This window comes from Arachis stenosperma, chromosome 1, assembly GCF_014773155.1.
Source record: "Arachis stenosperma cultivar V10309 chromosome 1, arast.V10309.gnm1.PFL2, whole genome shotgun sequence".
In the NCBI taxonomy this organism is placed as follows: domain Eukaryota; kingdom Viridiplantae; phylum Streptophyta; class Magnoliopsida; order Fabales; family Fabaceae; genus Arachis; species Arachis stenosperma.
In genome coordinates, this window is record NC_080377.1 from 102,600,575 (window position 1) to 102,607,649 (window position 7,075).

Consider the following 7,075-nt stretch of genomic DNA (forward strand, 5'->3'; position numbering starts at 1 on the left):
AATGGGCCAAAAAGCCCCTCAAATTGCGAGCCACGTGACTTTTTAATGAAGTCACTCGCAGCGACTTGCGCATACCCACAGATGTGTGCGTACACACACTTGCTGAATTTCCTCCTGTGCGTACGCACAGAAGTTGTGCATGGGCACACTTGCTGATTTTGACCCTTGTGCGTAGGCACAGAAAGTGTGCGTAGGCACACTCTGAAATACTTCTCTCCTTTGATTTCTTCATGTTTTCTCTCAATTCCATACTTTTCTTCCACTTTTATCAAGTCATTCCAACCTATTACACCTGAAATCACTCATCAAAACCATCAAGGCATCGAATGAAATGAAAGTGGAATAAAATTGATTAAATTAAGCACAAATTAGCATGTTTTTATAATTAGGCACAATTTAGAGAGAAAACACAAAAGCATGCTATTTAGGTGAATATATATGGGTTTATATGTTGAAATCCACTCAAATCAATCCAAAATTCACCGTCAAATATGGATTTATCAATTCTCCCACACTTAAACAATAGCATGTCCTCATGCTAATCACAATCAAAGGAGAAGGGTAAAAGGACAAGCAACTTATTTAATGCATCTACCTACATGCATGCAACTATGCTAAATGTTATCTATCTATATCTATACTATGGTTCTACTAAATTTGGTAAAACAAATGATGGAATTCTATTTAATCCAAAGCAAACCTTAGCCAAGGCAAAGAATCAATGCAATGTGATCAATGTCCAAAGATTTGATTTGAAATATTCAAAATTAATTTCAACAACTTACAAGAAGGCCAAGATAAAAAATGGAAACATAGAATTGAGCGATCGAACCCCTTATCGGATGTGTATACATTCTACTCGCTCAGTGTTTAGGGCTTAATCACTCAATTCTCCTTTAGTCATGTTTTCTAGGATTTGCTAGTAATCTAACAATCAACACATACTTGATGCATGAAGGCAAATATCATGAGGCCTTTGGAGGGTTGTAATGGGGTTAGGATAAGGGTAGGATTAATATGGTTAAGTAGACTAGCGGATTGGATCTTTGATTAGATCAAGTATCCCACCTAATCCTATATTAACCTATTTACACAAAAGAAACAACCTAACTTCCCATTCATCACCTTTTTCACACTCATTCATGCATCTTCTTTCTAATTCAACCACATATGCATCCTTTATTTACATTCTTATTGTCATTTCTTTTCTTATCTTTTCTTTTCTTTTCTCTTTTTTTTTTAAATTATATATACCAAAATTTTTCTTTTCTTTCATCACCAAAAGAAATGCATATGTTTTAAGTAATGAATGCATGAGTGTTTACCCATTTTTCCAAATTTTCTCAATGAACACCCAAAGTAACTTTCTACCAATATTTCCCCACAAATTCCCCCCACACTTAATTGATACATACTCTTCAAACCCAAGCTAATCAAAGAAATAATTTATGGACATTAATAGTTTTTCGCTTAGGGAGAAAGATGTGCTTAAAATTAGGACAAAGGAAAATTAAAGGCTCAAAATTGGGTTACAATGGTAAATGTAACGGTTGGCCATATGGGTTAGTAAGCTCAATTTCAAAAATGGCCTCAATCATACGAAATGCATTTAAAACACCAAATATAGGACATAAAGATTCAAGCAAATCTAAGATCACAATCATAAAAGAGTATAACACACAAGAACAAAATTTGTGGTTGAAAATATATAACCACACAATAAAAGCTCAAATCTCACTTGGTGTTTTGTTCTAACTCTTTTCTATGTTCCATAAAAAATACTTCAAGTTGAAAGACAAGTTTCAAATCTAATCAGTGGAACGCTGATGAGCGGATAATTTATACGCTTTTTGGCATTATTTTTAGGTCGTTTTTAGTAGGATCTAGCTACTTTTAGAGATGTTTTTATTAGTTTTTATGAAAAATTCACATTTCTGGACTTTACTATGAGTTTGTGTGTTTTTCTGTGATTTCAGGTATTTTCTGGCTGAAATTGAGGGACCTGAGCAAAAATCTGATAGGAGGCTGAAAAAGGACTACAAATGCTGTTGGATTCTGACCTCCCTGCATTCGAAATATATTTTCTGGAGCTACAGAACTTCAAATGGTGCACTCTCAATTGCGTTGGAAAGTAGACATCCAGGGCTTTTCCGAAATATATAATAGTCTATACTTTGTTTGAGTTTAAATGATGCAAACTGGCGTTCAATGCCAGCTCCATGCTGCATTCTGGAGTAAAACGCCAGAAACACGTCACAAACCAGAGTTAAACGCCAAAAACACGTTACAACTTGGCGTTTAACCCCAAGAGAAGCCTCTGCACTTGTAAAACTCAGGCTCAGTCCAAGCACACACCAAAGTGGGCCCCGAAAGTGGATTTCTACACTTAGACTTATTTCTGTAAACCATAGTAACTAGTTTAGTATAAATAGGACTTTTTACTATTGTATTTTCATCTTTGGACGTTTAGTCCTTAGACCAAAGTCTTGGTTATCCTGGTTCCCTCTCTGGGGCCGGAACCAATGAACACCTTTATCACTTATGTATTTTCAACGGTGGAGTTTCTACACACCATAGATTAAGGTGTGGAGCTCTGCTATACCTCGAGTATTAATGCAAAGTACTATTGTTCTTCTATTCAATTCACGCTTATTCTTATTCTAAGATATCCATTCGCACCCAAGAACCTGATGAATGTGATGATTATGTGACGCTCATCACCGTTATCACTTATGAACGTGTCCCTGACAACCACTTTCGTTCTACATGCAAATAAGCTTGAATGAATATCTCTTGGATTCCTTAATCAGAATCTTCGTGGTATAAGCTAGAATCCATTAGCAGCATTCTTGAGAATCCAGAAAGTCTAAACCTTGTCTGTGGTATTCCGAGTAGGATTCAGGGATTGAATGACTGTGACGAGCTTCAAACTCGCGACTGTAAGGCGTGGTGACAGACGCAAAAGGATAGTAAATCCTATTCCTGCATGACCGAGAACCGACAGATGATTAGCCTTGCGGTGACAGCGCACCTGGACCATTTTCATTGAGAGGACGGATGGTATCCATTGACAACGGTGATCCCCCAACATACAGCTTGCCATGGAAAGGAGTAAGAATGATTGGATGAAAGCAGTAGGAAAGCAGAGTTTCAGAAGGAACACAGTATCTTCATGCGCTTATCTGAAATTCCCACCAATGAATTACATAAGTATCTCTATCTTTATTTTATGCTTTATTTATCTTTATATTCGAAAACCATGATAACCATTAGAATCCGCCTGACTGAGATTTACAAGATGACCATAGCTTGCTTCATACGAACAATATCCGTGGGATCGACCTTACTCACGTAAGGCTTATTACTTGGATGACCCTGTGCACTTGCTGGTTAGTTGTGCGAAGTTGTGAAAAAGAGTGATATTACAATTGTGCATACCAAGTTGTTGGCGCCATTGAGATCACAATTTCGTGCACCAAGTTTTTGGCGCCGATGCCGGGGATTGTTTGAGTTTGGACAACTGATGGTTCATCTTGTTGCTCAGATTAGGTAATTTTCTTCTTATTTTGTTTTCCAAAAAGTTTTCAAAAATTTTTCAAAAAAATTTTTTCTTTGTTTTCGTTTTTCAAAAAAAGTAATTTTAAAAAAAATACAAAAAATTATAAAATCATAAAAATAAAAATAATATTTTTGTGTTTCTTGTTTGAGTCTAGTGTCAATTTTTATGTTTGGTGTCAATTGCATGTTTTTAAATTTTATGCATTTTTTCGAAAAATTCATGCATTGCATTCTTCATGATCTTCAGGTTGTTCTTGGTAAGTCTTCTTGTTTTATCTTCATATTTTCTTGGTTTGTGTCTTTTGTTGTTTTTCATATGCATTTTTGAATTCATAGTGTCTAAACATAAAAAATTTCTAAGTTTGGTGTCTTGCATGTTTTTCTTTTCTTGAAAATTTTTCCAAAATAAGTTCTTGATGTTCATTATGATCTTCATAATGTTCTTGGTGTTCATCTTGATATTCATAGTGTTGTTGCATGCATCATTGGTTTTGATCCAAAATTTTCATGTTTTGGGTCATATTTGTGTTTTTCTCTCTCCTCATTAAAAATTCAAAAATAAAAAAAATATCTTTCTCTTATTTTACTCATAAATTTCGAAATCTTTGAGTTGACTTAGTCAAAATTTTTAAAATAAGTTGTTTCTTGTTAATCATGTCAAGATTTCAATTTTAAAAATCTTATCTTTTCAAAATCTTTTTCAAAATCAAATCTTTTCTTTTTCCTTTTGTTATTTTCGAAAATTTTTTAAAATTGATTTTCAAAATCTTTTTCTTATCTTAATTTCATGATTTTCAAAAACTTTACTAACAATTAATGTGATTGATTCAAAAATTTGAAGTTTGTTACTTTTTTATTAAGAAAGGTTCAATCTTTAAATCCTAGAATCATATCTTTTAGTTTCTTGTTAGTCAAGTAATTAATTTTAATTTTAAAAATCAAATCTTTTTCAAAATAAATTTCAATCATATCTTTTCAATTATATCTTTTTTTAAAATCAATTTCAAAAATCTTTTCCAACTCCTTATCTTTTCAAAATTGATTTTCAAATCTTTTTCAACTAACTAATTGACTTTTTGTTTGTTTTACTATTTCTTATGTTTTTTAAAACCACCTAACTATTTTCCTCTCTCTAATTTTTGAAAATCACCTCCCTATTTTCAAAAAATCTTTTTATTTAACTAATTGTTTTAAATTTTAATTTTATTCCTTTTTATAAATTTGAATTTTAACTTAAATTTAAAATAAAAACAAAAATATTTTTCTTTTATTTTAGTTAATTTTCAAAAACTCCTCTCTCTCATCTTCTTTTATTTATTTATTTATCTACTAACACTTCTCTTCTACTCAAAATTCGAACCCTCTTCTCCCCTATACTTGTGTTCGGATTTTCTTCTTATTTTCTTCTACTCACATAAAGGAATCTCTCTACTGTGGTAAAGAGGATCCATATTATTATTTTATGTTCCTTTTTTTTATATGAGTAGGAGCAAGGACAAGAACATTCTTTTTGAAGAAGATCCTGAACCTGAAAGGACTCTAAAGAAGAAACTAAGAGAAGCTAAAATACAACAATCTAGAGAAAACCTTATAGAAATTTTCGAAAAAGAATAGGAGATGGCAGCCAAAAATAATAACAACAACAATAATGCAAGGAGGATACTTAGTGATTATACTACACCTACTTCCAATTTTTATGGAAGAAGCATCTCAATCCTTGCCATTGGAGCAAACAATTTTGAGCTGAAGCCTCAATTAGTTGCTCTAATGCAACAGAACTTCAAGTTTCATGGACTTCCATCAGAAGATCCCTATCAGTTTTTAACTGAGTTCTTGCAGATCTGTGATACTATTAAGACTAATGGAGTAGATCCTGAAGTCTACAGGCTCATGCTTTTTCCTTTTGCTGTAAGAGACAAAGCTAGAACATGGTTGGACTCACAACCTAAAGATAGCCTGGACTCTTGGGATAAGCTGGTCACGGAATTCTTGGCCAAGTTCTTTCCTCCTCAAAAGCTGAGCAAGCTTAGAGTGGATGTTCAGACCTTCAAGCAAAAAGATGGTGAATCCCTCTATGAAGCTTGGGAAAGATACAAGCAGTTGACCAAAAAGTGTCCTTCTGACATGCTTTCAGAGTGGACCATTTTAGATATATTCTATGATGGTCTATCTGAGTTCTCTAAGATGTCACAGGACCATTCTGTGGGTGGATCCATTCACCTAAAGAAAACGCCTGCAGAAGCTCAAGAACTCATTGACATGGTTGCAAATAACCAATTTATGTACACCTCTGAGAGAAATCCTGTGAGTAATGGGACGCCTCAGAGGAAGGGAGTTCTTGAAATTGATGCTCTAAATGCCATATTAGCTCAGAACAAAATGTTGACTCAGCAAGTCAACATGATTTCTCAGAGTCTGAATGGATTGCAAAATGCATCCAATAGTACTAAAGAAGCATCTTCTGAAGAAGAAGCTTATGATCCTGAGAATCCTGCAATGGCAGATGTGAATTACATGGGTGAAGCCTATGGAAACACCTATAATCCCTCATGGAGAAATCATCCTAATTTCTCATGGAAGGATCAACAAAAGCCCCAACAAGGCTTTAATAGTGGTGGAAGAAACAGGTTTAGCAATAGCAAGCCTTTTCCATCATCTTCTCAACAACAGACAGAGAATTTTGAGTAGAGTCCCTCTAGCTTAGCAAACATAGTTTCTGATCTATCAAAGGTCACTTTAAATTTCATGAATGAAACAAGATCTTCCATTAGAAACTTGGAGGCACAAGTGGGACAGCTGAGTAAGAAAATTACTGAAACTCCTCCTAGTACTCTGATGAGCGGATAATTTATACGCTTTTTGGCATTGTTTTTAAGTAGTTTTTAGTAGGATCTAGCTACTTTTAGGGATGTTTTCATTAGATTTTATGCTAAATTCACATTTCTAGACTTTACTATGAGTTTGTGTGTTTTTTTGTGATTTTAGGTAATTTCTGGCTGAAATTGAGGGACTTGAGAAAAACTCTGATAAAAGGCTGACAAAGGACGTCTGATGCTGTTGGATTCTGACCTCCCTACACTAGAAATGGATTTTCTGGAGCTACAGAACTCCAAATGGCGCGCTCTCAACGGCGTTGGAAAGTAGACATCCAGAGCTTTCCAGCAATACATAATAGTCCATACTTTATTCGTGATTAGATGACGTAAACTGGCGCTCAACTCCAGTTTCATGCTGCATTCTGGAGTCAAACGCCAGAAACACGTCACAAACCAGAGTTGAACGCCCAAAACATGTTACAACTTGGCGTTCAACTCCAAGAGAAGCCTCAGCTCGTGGATAGATCAAACTCATCCCAAGCACACACCAAGTGGGCCCCAGAAGTGAATTTATGCATCAATTACATACTTCTGTAAACCCTAGTAGCTAGTTTAGTATAAATAGAACTTTTTTACTAGTTTATTAGAGGCCTTTAACTATCTAGTCTTTTGATCACGTTTGGGGGCTGGCCATTCGGCCA

General features: G+C 34.6%; 1 non-coding gene across 1 annotated transcript; it reads right to left on the reverse strand.

Annotated features, from left to right (window-relative positions):
- Nucleotides 1-5,580: 5,580 nt before the first annotated feature.
- LOC130956864 (small nucleolar RNA R71) lies at nucleotides 5,581-5,688 on the reverse strand. The gene has a single exon (XR_009077220.1). It is a non-coding gene; the product is annotated as a small nucleolar RNA R71 (small nucleolar RNA).
- Between the last annotated feature and the right edge of the window lie 1,387 nt (nucleotides 5,689-7,075).